The sequence below is a fragment of the Camelina sativa genome, chromosome 9 (assembly GCF_030686135.1).
Source record: "Camelina sativa cultivar CO46 ecotype springtype chromosome 9, ASM3068613v1".
Taxonomy (NCBI): domain Eukaryota; kingdom Viridiplantae; phylum Streptophyta; class Magnoliopsida; order Brassicales; family Brassicaceae; genus Camelina; species Camelina sativa.
In genome coordinates, this window is record NC_141888.1 from 12,288,518 (window position 1) to 12,311,849 (window position 23,332).

The window sequence follows — 23,332 nt, forward strand, 5'->3', positions numbered from 1 at the left end:
AGGCTAACAGCAAGAAAACATTGCTTAGTAGCTGTAAACAGATATGTTAGTGTTTATGGGGTTAAAATGTGTCTTAATCGAATGCAACTAACTAAGTATAAGAGTTTGAGATAGATGTGGAGAGTTTAAAAGCCACTTATACCCATTTTGTCCCAAAAAAGGCTAAAACCAAGAAAACATTGCTTAGAAGCTGTAAACAGCTATGTTAGTGTTTATGGGGTTAAAATGTGTCTTAATCCAATGCAACTAACTAATTATAAGACTTTGAGATAGATGTGGAGAGTTTAAAAGCCACTTATTCCCATTTTGTCCCAAAACAGGCTAAAACCAAGAAAACATTGCTTAGAAGCTGTGAACAGCTATGTTAGTGTTTATGGGGTTAAAATGTGTCTTAATCCAATGCAACTAACTAATTATAAGAGTTTCTGTTAGGATTTATGAGACAAAGCTCACAAGAGAGGGTAGACAAACACTTGGTGAATGAATCCCCCTTTACCCACAACAAACTAACTCATTCTCAAGGGGAAGAAGAGAACATCAACTTGTGATGAACTCCTCATAAACTAGGCTAGATAGAACCCAAATACTAGAGAGTAAGCGGATCCTATCAAGGAGAAGCACTAGTTTGAGACTTATCCTTGTTCTAGTAACACAACACTAAGAGTTTGTGTACTTAGGAGAGGAGGATTAAGAATCAGTAATCTAGGCTATATGAAAGAGTAAATAAGAAGACTTTAGGTGAGATTTGGGAAGAGAATAGGCTACCTTAAGGGCAGCCTCTAACCGATTCCCTAAACTATCTACATTGAAGCTAGAACAAGAACACAAGGTAAAAGAGGGGAAATCGGATTCTCTTATTGAATAATGTTGTGATGTGTTACAAAATGAGAGATTACAATGCTTAATATAGGAGAACAAATGTATATGGCCGTTTGAGATAAATGAGAGGTGAGAGTGACATATAGCCGTTGGTGCACAAGTGGGTGTATGGTGAAAGGGACAGCTCCTTCCCTTGGTTGTCTCATTCTTCACCAACCAAGGTCTCACATGCTTCCTTCCTTCCCTTCTTTTCCCTTTGTGAGACATTTAACTTCTTCTTGGGCCTCTTCTTCTTATAAGGCCTTTACTTCACAATTCTTCTCACATTGCTCTTATGGCCTTGCTGACCACTCTCATTGTTCTCACGGCCCACATGGCCTTATTGGCCACTCTTATTGTGCTCACGGCCTTACTGGCCGCTCCCACACCACTCATGGCCTTACCGGCCACACTTCTTGTACTAGCAGCCTTACCGGCCACTCTCTTCTTCCTTGTGCAGCTCGGCCTCACCGGCCTCACTCTCTCTTCTCCTTCATATATACTAATACTCCCCCGCACGTTTGATCTGCAGGGCACCATGGGGACCAAAGATCAAGCGTGGACACGTGAGGACTACCTCATTAAAAACCTTAACAAAGAAAACCACTTGGGAGAAAACTTTGTTAAGTAAAAAGAGTGTAGTCTCCACGTTCCTTGTTCTAGTAATGTATGAGTATATATGAAGGAGAAGAGAGAGTGAGGCCGGTGAGGCCGAGCTGCACAAGGAAGAAGAGAGTGGCCGGTAAGGCTGCTAGTACAAGAAGTGTGGCCGGTAAGGCCATGAGTGGTGTGGGAGCGGCCAGTAAGGCCGTGAGCACAATAAGAGTGGCCAATAAGGCCATGTGGGCCGTGAGAACAATGAGAGTGGTCAGCAAGGCCATAAGAGCAATGTGAGAAGAATTGTGAAGTAAAGGCCTTATAAGAAGAAGAGGCCCAAGAAGAAGTTAAATGTCTCACAAAGGGAAAAGAAGGGAAGGAAGGAAGCATGTGAGACCTTGGTTGGTGAAGAATGAGACAACCAAGGGAAGGAGCTGTCCCTTTCACCATACACCCACTTGTGCACCAACGGCTATATGTCACTCTCACCTCTCATTTATCTCAAACGGCCATATACATTTGTTCTCCTATATTAAGCATTGTAATCTCTCATTTTGTAACACATCACAACATTATTCAATAAGAGAATCCGATTTCCCCTCTTTTACCTTGTGTTCTTGTTCTAGCTTCAATGTAGATAGTTTAGGGAATTAATAAGAGTATATATGGAGAATAGAAAGTGAGAGTATAAGGGAGAGTATTGGCGGTAGTATAAGATGAATGGAGAGTAGAATAGAGAATCTGCTCAAGAGTTCTTATGGACAGAGTTTAACTCTGTTTTCTTGAGTTGAAAGAAGCTTTGACAGCCAAGAACATCCAAGAAGACAATCTCTTTTGGTGCTTTAATGGCTGAAACACAATGGACCTTATGGAAAATTAGTTTCTCCAAAGGTTTAACAACAAAACTCCTTGTAGAATCACTTAAACAAGTGTTCTTCAAGAGATTAAGGCTTTAGATCCACGAAGATAACATATAGAAGATGTTTTTCGTGGTCCCAAGCAAAGAAGAAACAACAAAAGCCTTTGGAACAGCCTATTGTCCAACGGTTAAAAGAATGCATCTTGGACCAACTTGAATCTATTTGACCAAGCGGGCTCTACATGCTAAAATAGTCTCTCTCTTCCTCAAACTCGAACCTGGACACACCATATGACCAGAAACAAAGCTTTCTCAACCTTGAGAAGAAGAAGAAGTGATTTAGTAATTAAACTTTAAAGGAAATTTAACAAAAGCAAAATTAAACCTTTAAAGGAAAATTAACTAAATCTTAAGAGAATCCTAGGAAAAATCCTAAGGATTTCGTGGCTCTATACAAGCCTAAAAACACGTGAATCCTTACCAAGAACAAGAACAATTTGCTCCTTGGTTCATCACCACCTCAATTTAAACCCAAGCTTTTACCCAATCGGTGAAGCCTAAGGATGAGGTTTTAAAATCAATTTCTTTCACACACTTGGTCTATGAACTCTACAAAGACCCAAGACCAAGCTTACTCAACATTGAGCTGCTAGAGAATCGATTTAACAACAAAAGCAAAATTAAAGTTTTAAAGAAACTAAGCTAAGCGATTTAACACCTAGGCTAGGATTAAAACTTTAATTAAGCTAACTCCTAAGAGAACCAACTTGAGAACGAGTTTGAGTCACCAAGAACAGAGCCTGCTCTGATACCATGTTAGGATTTATGAGACAAAGCTCACAAGAGAGGGTAGACAAACACTTGGTGAATGAATCCCCCTTTACCCACAACAAACTAACTCATTCTCAAGGGGAAGAAGAGAACATCAACTTGTGATGAACTCCTCATAAACTAGGCTAGATAGAACCCAAATACTAGAGAGTAAGCGGATCCTATCAAGGAGAAGCACTAGTTTGAGACTTATCCTTGTTCTAGTAACACAACACTAAGAGTTTGTGTACTTAGGAGAGGAGGATTAAGAATCAGTAATCTAGGCTATATGAAAGAGTAAATAAGAAGACTTTAGGTGAGATTTGGGAAGAGAATAGGCTACCTTAAGGGCAGCCTCTAACCGATTCCCTAAACTATCTACATTGAAGCTAGAACAAGAACACAAGGTAAAAGAGGGGAAATCGGATTCTCTTATTGAATAATGTTGTGATGTGTTACAAAATGAGAGATTACAATGCTTAATATAGGAGAACAAATGTATATGGCCGTTTGAGATAAATGAGAGGTGAGAGTGACATATAGCCGTTGGTGCACAAGTGGGTGTATGGTGAAAGGGACAGCTCCTTCCCTTGGTTGTCTCATTCTTCACCAACCAAGGTCTCACATGCTTCCTTCCTTCCCTTCTTTTCCCTTTGTGAGACATTTAACTTCTTCTTGGGCCTCTTCTTCTTATAAGGCCTTTACTTCACAATTCTTCTCACATTGCTCTTATGGCCTTGCTGACCACTCTCATTGTTCTCACGGCCCACATGGCCTTATTGGCCACTCTTATTGTGCTCACGGCCTTACTGGCCGCTCCCACACCACTCATGGCCTTACCGGCCACACTTCTTGTACTAGCAGCCTTACCGGCCACTCTCTTCTTCCTTGTGCAGCTCGGCCTCACCGGCCTCACTCTCTCTTCTCCTTCATATATACTAATAGTTTCAGATAGATGTGGAGAGTTTAAAAGCCACTTATACCCATTTTGTCCCAAAACAGGCTAAATCAAGAAAACATTGCTTAGAAGCTGTAAACAGCTATGTTAGTGTTTCTGGGGTTAAAATGTGTCTTAATCCAATGCAACTAACTAATTATAAGAGTTTGAGATAGATGTGGAGAGTTTAAAAGCCACTTATACCCATTTTGTCCCAAAACAGGCTAACAGCAAGAAAACATTGCTTAGAAGCTGTAAAAAGCTATGTTAGTGTTTCTGGGGTTAAAATGTGTCTTAATCCAATGCAACTAACTAATTATAACAGTTTGAGATAGATGTGGAGAGTTTAAAAGCCACTTATACCCATTTTGTCCCAAAACAGGCTAAAACCAATAAAACATTGCTTAGAAGCTGTAAACAGCTATGTTAGTGTTTATGGGGTTAAAATGTGTCTTAATCCAATGCAACTAACTAATTATAAGAGTTTGAGATAGATGTGGAGAGTTTAAAAGCCACTTATACCCATTTTGTCCCAAAAAAGGCTAAAACCAAGAAAACATTGCTTAGAAGCTGTAAACAGCTATGTTAGTGTTTCTGGGGTTAAAATGTTTCTTAATCTAATGCAACTAACTAATTATAAGAGTTTGAGATAGATGTGGAGAGTTTAAAAGCCACTTATACCCATTTTGTCCCAAAACAGGCTAAAACCAAGAAAACATTGCTTAGAAGCTGTAAACAGCTATGTTAGTGTTTATGGGGTTAAAATGTGTCTTAATCCAATGCAACTAACTAATTATAAGAGTTTGAGATAGATGTGGAGAGTTTAAAAGCCACTTATACCCATTTTGTCCCAAAAGAGGCTAAACCAAGAAAACATTGCTTAGAAGCTGTAAACAGCTATGTTAGTGTTTCTGAGGTTAAAATGTGTCTTAATCCAATGCAACTAACTAATTATAAGAGTTTAAGATAGATGTGGAGAGTTTAAAAGCTACTTATACCCATTTTGTCCCAAAACAGGCTAAAACCAAGAAAACATTGCTTAGAAGCTGTGAACAGCTATGTTAGTGTTTATGGGGTTAAAATGTGTCTTAATCCAATGCAACTAACTAATGATAAGTGTTTGAGATAGTTTGAGATAGATGTGGAGAGTTTCAAACCCACTTATACCCATTTTGTCCCAAAACAGGCTAAAACCAAGAAAATAGTGCTTAGAAGCTGTAAACAGCTATGTTAGTGTTTATGTGGTTAAAATGTGTCTTAATCCAATGCAACTAACTAATTATAAGAGTTTGAGATAGATGTGGAAAGTTTAAAAGCCACTTATACCCATTTTGTCCCAAAACAGGCTAAAACCAAGAAAACATTGCTTAGAAGCTGTAAACAGCTATGTTAGTGTTTCTGGGGTTAAAATGTGTCTTAATCCAATGCAACTAACTAATTATAAGATGTGGAGAGTTTAAAAACATTGCTTAGAAGCTGTAAACAGCAATGTTAGTGTTTCTGGGGTTAAAATGTGTCTTAATCCAATGAAACAAACTAATGATAAGTGTTTGAGATAGTTTGAGATAGATGTGGAGAGTTTCAAACCCACTTATACCCATTTTGTCCCAAAAGAGGCTAAAACCAAGAAAACAGTGCTTAGTAGCTGTAAACAGCTATGTTAGTGTTTACGTGGTTAAAATGTGTCTTAATCCAATGCAACTAACTAATTATAAGAGTTTGAGATAGATGTGGAAAGTTTAAAAGCCACTTATACCCATTTTGTCCCAAAACAGGCTAAAACCAAGAAAACATTGCTTAGAAGCTGTAAACAGCTATGTTAGTGTTTCTGGGGTTAAAATGTGTCTTAATCCAATGCAACTAACTAATTATAAGAGTTTGAGATAGATGTGGAGAGTTTAAAAGCCACTTATACCCATTTTGTCCCAAAACAGGCTAAAGGCAATAAAACATTGCTTAGAAGCTGTAAACAGCTATGTTAGTGTTTATGGGGTTAAAATGTGTCTTAATCCAATGCAACTAACTAATTATAAGAGTTTGAGATAGATGTGGAGAGTTTAAAAGCCACTTATACCCATTTTGTCCCAAAAAAGGCTAAAACCAAGAAAACATTGCTTAGAAGCTGTAAACAGCTATGTTAGTGTTTATGGGGTTAAAATGTGTCTTAATCCAATGCAACTAACTAATTATAAGAGTTTCAGATAGATGTGGAGAGTTTAAAAGCCACTTATACCCATTTTGTCCCAAAACAGGCTAAATCAAGAAAACATTGCTTAGAAGCTGTAAACAGCTATGTTAGTGTTTCTGGGGTTAAAGTGTGTCTTAATCCAATGCAACTAACTAATTATAAGAGTTTGAGATAGATGTGGAGAGTTTAAAAGCCACTTATACCCATTTTGTCCCAAAACAGGCTAACAGCAAGAAAACATTGCTTAGAAGCTGTAAAAAGCTATGTTAGTGTTTCTGGGGTTAAAATGTGTCTTAATCCAATGCAACTAACTAATTATAAGAGTTTGAGATAGATGTGGAGAGTTTAAAAGCCACTTATACCCATTTTGTCCCAAAACAGGCTAAAACCAATAAAACATTGCTTAGAAGCTGTAAACAGCTATGTTAGTGTTTATGGGGTTAAAATGTGTCTTAATCCAATGCAACTAACTAATTATAAGAGTTTGAGATAGATGTGGAGAGTTTAAAAGCCACTTATACCCATTTTGTCCCAAAAAAGGCTAAAACCAAGAAAACATTGCTTAGAAGCTGTAAACAGCTATGTTAGTGTTTCTGGGGTTAAAATGTTTCTTAATCCAATGCAACTAACTAATTATAAGAGTTTGAGATAGATGTGGAGAGTTTAAAAGCCACTTATACCCATTTTGTCCCAAAACAGGCTAAAACCAAGAAAACATTGCTTAGAAGCTGTAAACAGCTATGTTAGTGTTTCTGGGGTTAAAAATGTGTCTTAATCCAATGCAATTAACTAATTATAAGAGTTTGAGATAGATGTGGAGAGTTTAAAAGCCAATTATACCCATTTTGTCCCAAAACAGGCTAACAGCAAGAAAACATTGCTTAGTAGCTGTAAACAGATATGTTAGTGTTTATGGGGTTAAAATGTGTCTTAATCGAATGCAACTAACTAAGTATAAGAGTTTGAGATAGATGTGGAGAGTTTAAAAGCCACTTATACCCATTTTGTCCCAAAAAAGGCTAAAACCAAGAAAACATTGCTTAGAAGCTGTAAACAGCTATGTTAGTGTTTATGGGGTTAAAATGTGTCTTAATCCAATGCAACTAACTAATTATAAGACTTTGAGATAGATGTGGAGAGTTTAAAAGCCACTTATTCCCATTTTGTCCCAAAACAGGCTAAAACCAAGAAAACATTGCTTAGAAGCTGTGAACAGCTATGTTAGTGTTTATGGGGTTAAAATGTGTCTTAATCCAATGCAACTAACTAATTATAAGAGTTTCAGATAGATGTGGAGAGTTTAAAAGCCACTTATACCCATTTTGTCCCAAAACAGGCTAAATCAAGAAAACATTGCTTAGAAGCTGTAAACAGCTATGTTAGTGTTTCTGGGGTTAAAATGTGTCTTAATCCAATGCAACTAACTAATTATAAGAGTTTGAGATAGATGTGGAGAGTTTAAAAGCCACTTATACCCATTTTGTCCCAAAACAGGCTAACAGCAAGAAAACATTGCTTAGAAGCTGTAAAAAGCTATGTTAGTGTTTCTGGGGTTAAAATGTGTCTTAATCCAATGCAACTAACTAATTATAACAGTTTGAGATAGATGTGGAGAGTTTAAAAGCCACTTATACCCATTTTGTCCCAAAACAGGCTAAAACCAATAAAACATTGCTTAGAAGCTGTAAACAGCTATGTTAGTGTTTATGGGGTTAAAATGTGTCTTAATCCAATGCAACTAACTAATTATAAGAGTTTGAGATAGATGTGGAGAGTTTAAAAGCCACTTATACCCATTTTGTCCCAAAAAAGGCTAAAACCAAGAAAACATTGCTTAGAAGCTGTAAACAGCTATGTTAGTGTTTCTGGGGTTAAAATGTTTCTTAATCCAATGCAACTAACTAATTATAAGAGTTTGAGATAGATGTGGAGAGTTTAAAAGCCACTTATACCCATTTTGTCCCAAAACAGGCTAAAACCAAGAAAACATTGCTTAGAAGCTGTAAACAGCTATGTTAGTGTTTATGGGGTTAAAATGTGTCTTAATCCAATGCAACTAACTAATTATAAGAGTTTGAGATAGATGTGGAGAGTTTAAAAGCCACTTATACCCATTTTGTCCCAAAAGAGGCTAAACCAAGAAAACATTGCTTAGAAGCTGTAAACAGCTATGTTAGTGTTTCTGAGGTTAAAATGTGTCTTAATCCAATGCAACTAACTAATTATAAGAGTTTAAGATAGATGTGGAGAGTTTAAAAGCTACTTATACCCATTTTGTCCCAAAACAGGCTAAAACCAAGAAAACATTGCTTAGAAGCTGTGAACAGCTATGTTAGTGTTTATGGGGTTAAAATGTGTCTTAATCCAATGCAACTAACTAATGATAAGTGTTTGAGATAGTTTGAGATAGATGTGGAGAGTTTCAAACCCACTTATACCCATTTTGTCCCAAAACAGGCTAAAACCAAGAAAATAGTGCTTAGAAGCTGTAAACAGCTATGTTAGTGTTTATGTGGTTAAAATGTGTCTTAATCCAATGCAACTAACTAATTATAAGAGTTTGAGATAGATGTGGAAAGTTTAAAAGCCACTTATACCCATTTTGTCCCAAAACAGGCTAAAACCAAGAAAACATTGCTTAGAAGCTGTAAACAGCTATGTTAGTGTTTCTGGGGTTAAAATGTGTCTTAATCCAATGCAACTAACTAATTATAAGATGTGGAGAGTTTAAAAACATTGCTTAGAAGCTGTAAACAGCAATGTTAGTGTTTCTGGGGTTAAAATGTGTCTTAATCCAATGAAACAAACTAATGATAAGTGTTTGAGATAGTTTGAGATAGATGTGGAGAGTTTCAAACCCACTTATACCCATTTTGTCCCAAAAGAGGCTAAAACCAAGAAAACAGTGCTTAGTAGCTGTAAACAGCTATGTTAGTGTTTACGTGGTTAAAATGTGTCTTAATCCAATGCAACTAACTAATTATAAGAGTTTGAGATAGATGTGGAAAGTTTAAAAGCCACTTATACCCATTTTGTCCCAAAACAGGCTAAAACCAAGAAAACATTGCTTAGAAGCTGTAAACAGCTATGTTAGGTTTTCTGGGGTTAAAATGTGTCTTAATCCAATGCAACTAACTAATTATAAGATGTGGAGAGTTTGAAAACATTGCTTAGAAGCTGTAAACAGCTATGTTAGTGTTTCTGGGGTTAAAATGTGTCTTAATCCAATGCAACTAACTAATTATAAGAGTTTGAGATAGATGTGGAGAGTTTAAAAGCCACTTATTCCCATTTTGTCCCAAAACAGGCTAAAACCAAGAAAACATTGCTTAGAAGCTGTAAACAGCTATGTTAGTGTTTCTGGGGTTAAAAATGTGTCTTAATCCAATGCAATTAACTAATTATAAGAGTTTGAGATAGATGTGGAGAGTTTAAAAGCCAATTATACCCATTTTGTCCCAAAACAGGCTAACAGCAAGAAAACATTGCTTAGTAGCTGTAAACAGATATGTTAGTGTTTATGGGGTTAAAATGTGTCTTAATCGAATGCAACTAACTAAGTATAAGAGTTTGAGATAGATGTGGAGAGTTTAAAAGCCAATTATACCCATTTTGTCCCAAAACAGGCTAAAGGCAATAAAACATTGCTTAGAAGCTGTAAACAGCTATGTTAGTGTTTATGGGGTTAAAATGTGTCTTAATCCAATGCAACTAACTAATTATAAGAGTTTGAGATAGATGTGGAGAGTTTAAAAGCCACTTATACCCATTTTGTCCCAAAAAAGGCTAAAACCAAGAAAACATTGCTTAGAAGCTGTAAACAGCTATGTTAGTGTTTATGGGGTTAAAATGTGTCTTAATCCAATGCAACTAACTAATTATAAGAGTTTCAGATAGATGTGGAGAGTTTAAAAGCCACTTATACCCATTTTGTCCCAAAACAGGCTAAATCAAGAAAACATTGCTTAGAAGCTGTGAACAGCTATGTTAGTGTTTCTGGGGTTAAAATGTGTCTTAATCCAATGCAACTAACTAATTATAAGAGTTTGAGATAGATGTGGAGAGTTTAAAAGCCACTTATACCCATTTTGTCCCAAAACAGGCTAACATCAAGAAAACATTGCTTAGAAGATGTAAACAGCTATGTTAGTGTTTCTGGGGTTAAAATGTGTCTTAATCCAATGCAACTAACTAATTATAAGAGTTTGAGATAGATGTGGAGAGTTTAAAAGCCACTTATACCCATTTTGTCCTAAAACAGGCCAAAACCAAGAAAACATTGCTTAGAAGCTGTAAACAGCTATGTTAGTGTTTATGGGGTTAAAATGTGTCTCAATCCAGTGCAACTAACTAATTATAAGAGTTTGAGATAGATGTGGAGAGTTTAAAAGCCACTTATACCCATTTCGTCCCAATAAAGGCTAAAACCAAGAAAACATTGCTTAGAAGCTGTAAACAGCTATGTTAGTGTTTCTGGGGTTAAAATGTGTCTTAATCCAATGCAACTAACTAATTATAAGAGTTTGAGATAGATGTGGAGAGTTTAAAAGCCACTTATACCCATTTTGTCCCAAAACAGGCTATACCAAGAAAACATTGCTTAGAAGCTGTAAACAGCTATGTTAGTGTTTCTGGGGTTAAAATGTGTCTTAATCCAATGCAACTAACTAATTATAAGAGTTTGAGATAGATGTGGAGAGTTTAAAAGCCACTTATACCCATTTTGTCCCAAAACAGGCTATACCAAGAAAACATTGCTTAGAAGCTGTAAACAGCTATGTTAGTGTTTCTGGGGTTAAAATGTGTCTTAATCCAATGCAACTAACTAAGTATAAGAGTTTGAGATAGATGTGGAGAGTTTAAAAGCCAATTATACCCATTTTGTCCCAAAACAGACTAACAGCAAGAAAACATTGCTTAGAAGCTGTAAAAAGCTATGTTAGTGTTTCTGGGGTTAAAATGTGTCTTAATCCAATGCAACTAACTAATTATAAGAGTTTGAGATAGATGTGGAGAGTTTAAAAGCCACTTATACCCATTTTGTCCTAAAACGGGCTAAAACCAAGAAAACATTGCTTAGAAGCTGTAAACAGCTATGTTAGTGTTTATGGGGTTAAAATGTGTCTTAATCCAATGCAACTAACCAATTATAAGAGTTTGAGATAGATGTGGAGAGTTTAAAAGCCACTTATACCCTTTTTGTCCCAAAACAGGCTAAAACCAAGAAAACAGTGCTTAGAAGCTGTAAACAGCTATGTTAGTGTTTATGTGGTTAAAATGTGTCTTAATCCAATGCAACTAACTAATTATAAGAGTTTGAGATAGATGTGGAAAGTTTAAAAGCCACTTATACCCATTTTGTCCCAAAACAGGCTAAAACCAAGAAAACATTGCTTAGAAGCTGTAAACAGCTATGTTAGTGTTTATGGGGTTAAAATGTGTCTTAATCCAATGCAACTAACTAAGTATAAGAGTTTGAGATATATGTGGAGAGTTTAAAAGCCACTTATACCCATTTTGTCCCAAAACAGGCTAAATCCAAGAAAACATTGCTTAGAAGCTGTAAACAGCTATGTTAGTGTTTATGGGGTTAAAATGTGTCTTAATCCAATGCAACTAACTAAGTATAAGAGTTTGAGATAGATGTGGAGAGTTTAAAAGCCAATTATACCCATTTTGTCCCAAAACAGGCTAACAGCAAGAAAACATTGCTTAGAAGCTGTAAAAAGCTATGTTAGTGTTTCTGGGGTTAAAATGTGTCTTAATCCAATGCAACTAACTAATTATAAGAGTTTGAGATAGATGTGGAGAGTTTAAAAGCCACTTATACCCATTTTGTCCTAAAACGGGCTAAAACCAAGAAAACATTGCTTAGAAGCTGTAAACAGCTATGTTAGTGTTTATGGGGTTAAAATGTGTCTTAATCCAATGCAACTAACCAATTATAAGAGTTTGAGATAGATGTGGAGAGTTTAAAAGCCACTTATACCCTTTTTGTCCCAAAACAGGCTAAAACCAAGAAAACAGTGCTTAGAAGCTGTAAACAGCTATGTTAGTGTTTATGTGGTTAAAATGTGTCTTAATCCAATGCAACTAACTAATTATAAGAGTTTGAGATAGATGTGGAAAGTTTAAAAGCCACTTATACCCATTTTGTCCCAAAACAGGCTAAAACCAAGAAAACATTGCTTAGAAGCTGTAAACAGCTATGTTAGTGTTTATGGGGTTAAAATGTGTCTTAATCCAATGCAACTAACTAAGTATAAGAGTTTGAGATATATGTGGAGAGTTTAAAAGCCACTTATACCCATTTTGTCCCAAAACAGGCTAAATCCAAGAAAACATTGCTTAGAAGCTGTAAACAGCTATGTTAGTGTTTATGGGGTTAAAATGTGTCTTAATCCAATGCAACTAACTAATTATAAGAGTTTGAGATAGATGTGGAGAGTTTAAAAGCCACTTATACCCATTTTGTCCCAAAAAAAGGCTAAAACCAAGAAAACATTGCTTAGAAGCTGTAAACAGCTATGTTAGTGTTTCTGGGGTTAAAATGTGTCTTAATCCAATGCAACTAACTAATTATAAGTGTTTGAGATAGTTTGAGATAGATGTGGAGAGTTTCAAACCCACTTATACCCATTTTGTCCCAAAACAGGCTAAAACCAAGAAAACATTGCTTAGAAGCTGTAAACAGCTATGTTAGTGTTTATGGGGTTAAAATGTGTCTTAATCCAATGCAACTAACTAATTATAAGAGTTTAAGATAGATGTGGAGAGTTTAAAAGCCACTTATACCCTTTTTGTCCCAAAACAGGCTAAAACCAAGAAAACAGTGCTTAGAAGCTGTAAACAGCTATGTTAGTGTTTATGTGGTTAAAATGTGTCTTAATCCAATGCAACTAACTAATTATAAGATGTGGAGAGTTTAAAAACATTGCTTAGAAGCTGTAAACAGCTATGTTAGTGTTTCTGGGGTTAAAATGTGTCTTAATCCAATGCAACTAACTAATTATAAGAGTTTGAGATAGATGTGGAGAGTTTAAAAGCCACTTATTCCCATTTTGTCCCAAAACAGGCTAAAACCAAGAAAACATTGCTTAGAAGCTGTAAACAGCTATGTTAGTGTTTCTGGGGTTAAAAATGTGTCTTAATCCAATGCAACTAACTAATTATAAGAGTTTGAGATAGATGTGGAGAGTTTAAAAGCCACTTATACCCATTTTGTCCCAAAACAGGCTAACAGCAAGAAAACATTGCTTAGTAGTTGTAAACAGCTATGTTAGTGTTTATGGGGTTAAAATGTGTCTTAATCCAATGCAACTAACTAAGTATAAGAGTTTGAGATAGATGTGGAGAGTTTAAACGCCACTTATACCCATTTTGTCCCAAAACAGGCTAAAACCAATAACACATTGCTTAGAAGCTATAAACAGCTATGTTAGTGTTTATGGGGTTAAAATGTGTCTTAATCCAATGCAACTAACTAATTATAAGAGTTTGAGATAGATGTGGAGAGTTTAAAAGCCACTTATACCCATTTTGTCCCAAAAAAGGCTAAAACCAAGAAAACATTGCTTAGAAGCTGTAAACAGCTATGTTAGTGTTTCTGGGGTTAAAATGTTTCTTAATCCAATGCAATTAACTAATTATAAGAGTTTGAGATAGATGTGGAGAGTTTAAAAGCCACTTATACCCATTTTGTCCCAAAACAGGCTAAAACCAAGAAAACATTGCTTAGAAGCTGTAAACAGCTATGTTAGTGTTTATGGGGTTAAAATGTGTCTTAATCCAATGCAACTAACTAATTATAAGAGTTTGAGATAGATGTGGAGAGTTTAAAAGCCACTTATACCCATTTTGTCCCAAAACAGGCTAAACCAAGAAAACATTGCTTAGAAGCTGTAAACAGCTATGTTAGTGTTTCTGGGGTTAAAATGTGTCTTAATCCAATGCAACTAACTAATTATAAGAGTTTGAGATAGATGTGGAGAGTTTAAAAGCCACTTATACCCATTTTGTCCCAAAACAGGCTAACAGCAAGAAAACATTGCTTAGAAGCTGTAAACAGCTATATTAGTGTTTCTGGGGTTAAAATGTGTCTTAATCAAATGCAACTAACTAATTATAAGAGTATGAGATAGATGTGGAGAGTTTAAAAGCCACTTATACCCATTTTGTCCTAAAATAGGCTAAAACCAAGAAAACATTGCTTAGAAGCTGTAAACAGCTATGTTAGTGTTTATGGGGTTAAAATGTGTCTTAATCCAATGCAACTAACTAATTATAAGAGTTTGAGATAGATGTGGAGAGTTTAAAAGCCACTTATACCCATTTTGTCCCAAAAAAGGCTAACAGCAAGAAAACATTGCTTAGTAGCTGTAAACAGCTATGTTAGTGTTTATGGGGTTAAAATGTGTCTTAATCCAATGCAACTAACTAAGTATAAGAGTTTGAGATAGATGTGGAGAGTTTAAACGCCACTTATACCCATTTTGTGTAAGACTTTGTAGAATAAAGGAGAGAATCAAGAGATTGATGAGAGATATCGGTAGACAAAGAGAATGAGGAAGAAGAAAAGATTACGTTATTGTTCCATAAAAAAAATACCTATTACAATGTAGGCTAAAGCCTATATATATCAAGGGAAAATTAGGGCTACACCCTCTACCAACCGATCGTATAAGTGATAGGGACAAGGAGAGAGATAGAACTAATCCCAACGGTGATAGTGACCCGTCCTAGTCTCCTTAAACACAACATAACCCGTGACTCCACTTGTTCCTCCTCTCTAACGGCTACAAGCGACATTCTAGATCCTTCTCATGGGCCTAAGGAGAGCAGGCCTCCTCATTGTCTTTACACACTTACATGACTCGGCCTTATTGCTTGGTTGTACGGACGGCCCCATAATTGTACGGACGGCCATGGCTGCCTTAGGCTTATTCTCTTGATCAATACTCCCCCTCAAGCTTAGCCGAGTGAAATGGCTAAGCTTGGAACCCGTGAAGCAGCACCTCATTAAAAACCTTGACTTAGAAAACCTCATGGGACAAAACCAAGTCAAGGGAAAAAGAGTGTGCTGTCCACGGATTAGGGAAGCTTGATCATGGCCGTGTAATGTCTACAAGTCCAAGTTTGCTGTAGATGTGATCACAAACCTTGGAGCTTGCAGACTTGGTGAAGATGTCAGCTAGCTGATCTTGACTCCTTGTGTGGCATGGTAACACCACTCCTTCTTCAATCTTCTCTCTCACCTTGTGGCAATCGCTTTCTATGTGCTTGGTCCTCTCATGAAAGACTGAGTTTGTGGCAATGTGGATAGCCGCTTCATTGTCGCAGTGCATGGTCATGGGCTGCTTTGTCTCGATGCCTAAGTCCTTGAGTAGGCCCTTCAGCCATGTCATCTCGTTAGTGAGCTTCCTCATAGCTCTATACTCGGCCTCGGCGCTAGAGCATGAAACCACCTTTTGTTTCTTAGACCTCCATGTAACCAAGTTGCCTCCAACAAACGTGCAGTACCCAGTGGTGGATCTCCTATCCAGCGTGTCGCCATTGTAATCCGCATCACAATAGCCAACGATTTCGGTGTTGTCATTCTTGCCCATCCAAATACCTTGACCCGGACTACCCTTGAGATAGCTTAGGATCCTTTCGACTTGACTCCATTGGTACTTGCTTGGTGCCTTCATATGTTGGCTAACCTGATTCACAGCGTAGGATATGTCAGGTCGTGTGATAGTAAGGTATATCAGCTTACCTACAAGCCGGCGGTAGCGTGTGACGTCTAAGAATGGCTCGTCCATTGGTTCCTTAGGTCGGCCTTCTTTTGCCCGTAAGCTCTCCCCCTTTCGCTTGAGCTGGTAATCTTCATCAAGGGGCGTAGCAACCGGAGACACACCAAGCTTGCCAGTCTCCTCTAACAAGTCAAGAGTATACTTGCGTTGTGAGAGGAAGAGTCCTTCCGGTGAGCGACAAATCTCAATACCAAGAAAGTATTTGAGTTCCCCAAGGTCCTTGATGTCAAATACCGACTTGAGAGAGTCCTTGGTGTCCTGAATTGCCGCCTTATCATCACCAGTCACGATGATGTCATCGACGTATATGAGCACCACCACCCAACCAATAGAGGTGCGACGCGTGAAGAGAGTATGATCAGCCTCCGATCGCGTAAAACCATCAGTCTTGAGAGTGGAGCTTAGTTTGTGGTACCACGCTCGTGGGGACTGCTTAAGGCCATAGATGGCCTTACGTAGCCTCAAGACTTTTCCGGGTGTAACCGTGTCTTCAAGGCCGGGAGGAGGCGTCATGTACACTTCTTCATCAAGTTCACCTTGAAGGAAGGCGTTCTTCACATCCATCTGCCATAAGTCCCATGAGAGGTTGACAGCAAGAGACAGCACAACCCGAACCGTATGGAGCTTGGCCACGGGTGCAAAGGTGTCCGTGTAGTCCGCGCCATAGGTTTGGGTGAAGCCACGGGCCACTAACCTGGCTTTATGCCGTTCAATGTCACCATTGCTCAAATACTTTATGGTAAACACCCATTTGGAGCTAACTGCCCGCTTGCCTTGAGGAAGATCCGATTCGTCCCACGTATGATTCCGGATCATGGCGCCAGTTTCATCCTTGACCGCATCTAACCAACATTGATGTTCCTTGGCTTCATCATATGTCTGCGGGATCCAATTGGCGTCCACTTGGCCGAAGAAAGCTTGGTGATCAGCAGGTAACAGCTCAAGGGAACAAACGGACTGAATGGGATGAGCGACAGCTTGGCTGTTGTAATAGACACGCTTGTTCTTCCAAGTGGAGGGATCCGATCGAGGTCTGGTGCTCCGACGCAGGACTGGTGCCGGAAGTGGATCCACGCTAGGCAACACGGTGGACGTACCGTCCGTAGGAGCCGTCTCCGTGTTTTCCTCGGTAGAGGCCGCCGCCGGAGCATGCGTGTCCGTTGTAGGGCCAGGGACGAGAACACCGGTTATGGGTAGGCCAGACTCGAGAGATTCATCATCTTGGGCTGAACCATTGTCATTTGCATCTCCTTGGTCAGACCCACCATCGGTAGAAATTTGACTTAGTGTTGGCCGCACGGCACCCGTTGGTGGAGATGGGTTACCAAGGTGATCAAGAAGGAACCGTAGACTCGAAGCTCGGTCATTAGGTGAGTGAGAGAGATCTTTAAGGCTGTTCCAATCCCTCTTGTCATGGTAGCCCACATGTTCTAGAAACCGGACATCTCGAGAGACATATAGTCGACTTGTGGCCGGATCATAACATTTGTACCCCTTTTGTGTGGTGGAGTAGCCAATGAACATACACTTTGTACTTTTGGCATCCAGCTTACTCCTTTGCTCTCCTGGTACTAACACAAAACAAATACAGCCGAAAACTCGTAAGTGATCAAGAGATGGTTTAAATTTGTTTAGTACTTCAAATGGAGATAAGTCATGAAGAACTCTAGTTGGTGTTCGGTTGATTAGGTAGCATGCAGTCATCACGGCATCACCCCAATATCGTTTAGGAACACTCGAATGGAACATGATTGCCCGCGCCACTTCCATGAGGTGCCGGTTCTTCCTCTCGGCCACACCATTTTGTTGTGGCGTGTAGGGACAACTAGTTTGATGAAGAATGCCATGCTTGGAGAGATGTTCTTTGAACTTGCAACTTGTGTATTCCCCCCCATTATCAGACCTAAGTACCTTAAGTTTAGCATTGAAGTGATTAGTCACATAATTTTGAAAATTGATAAAGGCATCAAATACTCTGTCTTTAGATGGCAACAAGGTAATCCAAGTGTATTTTGATTTTTCATCAATAAAAGTCACAAAATACTTGTTATTATCTCTAGATAGGCATGGTGATGTCCAAACATCTGAGTGAACTAAATCAAAACAATTCTCATAAATAGTAGTTGACTTAGGAAAGATAGACTTGCAATGTTTTCCAAGAATACAAGGTTCACAAGTAGAATTATCAAAAGAAATATTAGGAAACATCAACCCTAAAGCACGTGAATGTGGGTGGCCTAGCCTAGCATGCCACACCATATTCGAATCAACAACAAAACAAGACTTAGTAGAGGATAAATTTGGATCGGTTTTCTCTAGGACATAGAGATCTCCACTCCCTTGCCCTTCTCCAAGAACCTTTCCAGTCTCAATATCCTGAAAATAAACATTGTTAGGACCAAAGATTGCATAACAATTCAAATCATTTGTGGTCCTCTTAACCGATAGTAAATTGGAGGTAAAGGTAGGCATAAAGAAAGCTTTTGAGGTTTTATCAAATAGTTTCAAGTCCCCTATTCCCTTTACTGGTATTTGTTCTCCATTTGCAATAACAACATTTCCTAAGGCCGGTTTTATGTTGTCAATTAAACTAGGGTTACTAATCATATGATGTGAGGCTCCCGAGTCAATAACAAGCGATTTGCTAGGCCTAGAAGTAAAGAAAGAGATACCAGACTCCTTGAGTGAAGCAATGGAGCGGATGAGAGCCTCAAGGTCTGACTTCCTCACCACATCTCCGTAGGCTGCGGTCATGGCCACCTCATCTCCCTGCTTTGATGATCCGGCTCCTTTATCGCTAACCGCTTCCTTTGAGAGGTTGGCTTTGAACTTGGCCGGCTTGAGATGAGGATGGAGAACCCAGCACTTGTCTTTCAGATGACCCCGCTTCTTGCAGTGGTCGCACACCAACAACTTCCTCTCCTCTTGCTTGTACATTCCTTTGTTGGCCGAAGCAAGCTCCCCCTTACCGCTAAACAAATCAAGGGATCCTTGCTCTTTCTGAATTTGGGAGCAAATATCTTCAAAGGAGGGGAGCTTCTCTGCCCTTAGGATGTGCTTCAAGAGGTCGTTGAAGGACGGATTCAAGGTAAGTAGGAGTCCGAAGACTTTGTCTTGCTCCTTTCTTTCGTTTAGCACACTTGCCTCAAGTGTACTTGGCCGCAACATGTCAAGCTCGGACCATAGTGCACGGAACTTACCAAGATGCTTAGTGAACTCCACATCATCTTGGTTAAGATCATTTATGGCCTTCTTGACCTCAAAGACTCTAGTCATGTTAGAGACATTACCATACACGCCTTTAAGTGTTTCCCACAGTTCCTTGGCCGTCTCGCAATATGAGTAGGCCTCAAGGATAGGCGTGTCCAGAGAGTTTTGGAGAACAGATAGGACAGCTTGGTCTTCTTGGAACCATTTGGCCTTCCTCTCGCTCTCTTCCTCCGCTTCCGCCTCGGAAGCGTCCTCTCCTTTGGGGTTTTTCTTTGGGACATAGTCGGACTCGACATGACTCCAAAGGCCACGACCTCCAAGGGCGGTTCTTGTGGTTCTTGTCCACAGCAAGTAGTTTGTCCCCTTTAGGACAACCGGTGAAACAATGGGCTTGGCGTTTTCCATGGTCGGATTTCTATGGACCGATGGGTAAAGCTTTTACCCGGAGAATAAAAGAGATGCGAGTAAGAAGAAACGAAGATAAGGAGACTAGAGTGTAGAAATGAGTAGGAGAATGAGATTAGACTGTAGAGAATCGAAGAACTTGCTCTGATACCATGTAAGACTTTGTAGAATAAAGGAGAGAATCAAGAGATTGATGAGAGATATCGGTAGACAAAGAGAATGAGGAAGAAGAAAAGATTAGGTTATTGTTCCATAAAAAAAATACCTATTACAATGTAGGCTAAAGCCTATATATATCAAGGGAAAATTAGGGCTACACCCTCTACCAACCGATCGTATAAGTGATAGGGACAAGGAGAGAGATAGAACTAATCCCAACGGTGATAGTGACCCGTCCTAGTCTCCTTAAACACAACATAACCCGTGACTCCACTTGTTCCTCCTCTCTAACGGCTACAAGCGACATTCTAGATCCTTCTCATGGGCCTAAGGAGAGCAGGCCTCCTCATTGTCTTTACACACTTACATGACTCGGCCTTATTGCTTGGTTGTACGGACGGCCCCATAATTGTACGGACGGCCATGGCTACCTTAGGCTTATTCTCTTGATCAATATTTTGTCCCAAAACAGGCTAAAACCAATAACACATTGCTTAGAAGCTATAAACAGCTATGTTAGTGTTTATGGGGTTAAAATGTGTCTTAATCCAATGCAACTAACTAATTATAAGAGTTTGAGATAGATGTGGAGAGTTTAAAAGCCACTTATACCCATTTTGTCCCAAAAAAGGCTAAAACCAAGAAAACATTGCTTAGAAGCTGTAAACAGCTATGTTAGTGTTTCTGGGGTTAAAATGTTTCTTAATCCAATGCAATTAACTAATTATAAGAGTTTGAGATAGATGTGGAGAGTTTAAAATATTAGAATGTACCAAGGAGGAGAGAGGAGAGGCCGGTAAGGCCGAACCTTGGAAGAAGAGAAGAAAGGCCGGAAAGGCCATGTAAAGGCCGGTAAGGCCATGTCCGTGTCCGTGAGCGACCATGTACCGTGTCCGGTACCATGTACCGTGTCCGTGAACGGACCCATGTCCGGAGAGCGGCCAGTTAGGCCGTGAACACATTGAAGAGCAGGCCCGTCCGTACAGGCCCGTCCGTACAGGCCCGTCCGTACAGGCCCGTCCGTACAGGCCCGTCCGTACTATTAGTATATATGAAGGAGAAGAGAGAGTGAGGCCGGTGAGGCCGAGCTGCACAAGGAAGAAGAGAGTGGCCGGTAAGGCTGCTAGTACAAGAAGTGTGGCCGGTAAGGCCATGAGTGGTGTGGGAGCGGCCAGTAAGGCCGTGAGCACAATAAGAGTGGCCAATAAGGCCATGTGGGCCGTGAGAGCAAGGAGAGTGGTCAGCAAGGCCATAAGTGCAATATAAGAAGAACAAAGGCCTTATAAGAAGAAGAAGCCCAAGAAGAAGGAAATATCTCACAAGGAAGGGAAGAAGGATCCAATGGCCATAAGGGAAGGAGATCTAACGGTCACAAGGCATGGAAGGGAAGGAAATCACGTGTGGCTTTGGTTGGGAAGCATAGCGAGTCAACCAAAGACAAGGAGCTGTCCCTTTCATCTCTCCTTTGAATCCCTTGTGTGCCTAACGGCTCTATGCCTTTGTTTTCTCTATATTAAGCTGTAATTCTCTCATATGTAAGATATCACAACATTATCTAATACTAAGAGAATCCGTTTCCCATCTTCTCCTCTCTACACAAGTGTTTATGTTCTTATTAGCAATGTAGAGAGCCTAGGGGTAAACGGTTAGAGGCTGCCCTTAAGGCAGCCTATTCTCTTCCCAAATCTCACCTAAAGTCTTCTTATTTACTCTTTACTAAGCCTTGTTTATGGGGAGTTCATCACAAGTTGATGTTCTCTCCTCCCCCTTGAGAATGAGTTAGTTTGTTGTGGGTAAAGGGGGATTCATTCACCAAGTGTTTGTCTACCCTCTCTTGTGAGCTTTGTCTCATAAATCCCAACATGGTATCAGAGCAGGTTCTGTTCTTGGTGATTTAAACTCATTCTCAAAGTCGTTTTCTTAGGAGTTAGCTTAGTTAAAGTTTTAGACTTTGCTTAGGTGTTAAATCGCTTAGCTTAGTTTCTTTAAAGCTTTAATTTTGCTTTTGTTGATTAAATCGATTCTCTAGCAGCTCATTGTTGAGTAAGCTTGGTCTCTTGTCTTGTTAGAATTTGTAGACCAAGTGTGTGGAAAGAAATCGATTTTACAAGCCCCATCCTTAAGCTTTACCGATTTGGTAATAGCTTTGTTTATTTTGGGATGTGTGGGAAGTGATGAACCATTGAGCAAATTGTGTTGTTCATGGTGAGGATTCACGGTTCTTGTGTGCTTGTATGAGCCACGAAATTCTTAGGATTTAGCTCTCTTAGGATTTAGTTAATTTTCCTCTAAAGGTTTAATTTTGCTTTTGTTAAATTTCCTTTAAAGGCTTAATTACTAAATCGCTACTTCTTCTTCTCAATGTTGAGAAAGCTTTGTTTCTGGCCCTATGGTGTGTCCAGATCCAAGCTTGAAGAAGAGAGAGATCTTAATTTTCGCATCTCATGTCCGCTTGGTCAACTAGACTAAAGCTGTTCAAAGATGCATTCTTTTAACCGTTGGACAATAGGTTGTTCCAAAGGCTTTTGTTGTTTCTTCTTTGCTTGGGACCACGAAAAACATCTTCTATATGTTATTTTCGTGGATCTAAAGCCTTAAGATCTTGGAGAACACTTTGTTTAAGTGATTCTACCATGAGTTAGGTCCAAACCGTTGGAGAAATTAATTTTCCAAACGGTCCATGTGTTTCAGCCATTAAAGCACCAAAGTCTTGTTGAATGTTGGATGCTCTTGGCTGTCAAAGCTTCTGCAAACTCAAGAAAACAGAGTATAACTCTGTCCATAAGAACTCTTGAGCAAATTCTCTATTCTACTCTCCACTCATCTTATACTACCCCCCATTCTCTTATATATATACTCTATTATACTCTCTTTGGTTACTTATTCTCCATTTACACTCTATACTCTACTCTACACTCTATACTCTAACCCCTAACAATCTCTTGTTTAGAATCTGTCCCATTAAATTTTGGTTTCAGTTTCAAACTTGAAGATTGTGTGGAGCTCACTTGCTATCTCAAGAAGAAGTGGCGAGGTTGAAGGCTACAAAGAAGCCATGAGAAGGCGCAGCACAATGCTTGGAGTTAGAACCAATGGCCATCAAGCTTCTTAGACCACACGTTTCACCACCATAGTAATAAACTCCGGCGGTCAGGTTTACCCGAGGAGAGCAGAAGACTCTTTTGAGCGAGGTAACCTATTAAGCTGACCGAGAGAGATAAAGCTTTGGGTATTAAACTCCGGCGGTTAGACTCATCCGAGGAGAGCAGAAGACTCTTTTGAGCGAGGTGGTCTATTTAAGGCTGACCGAGAGAGATAAAGCTATGGAGGAAGTTCTAGTGGAGAGAGCTGGTGGAAGGTGATGAATCAGCCCAAGGACATGTGTATTAGTGCCAAGTTGTTGATCGGATGTGCACAATGGTCTTTAGGAAAGGTGATGCACAAGGTTTCAACTGTTGATTGGATGTGCACAAGAACGGTGATGCACAAGGCTTCAACTGAGGTGATGAGGTTTC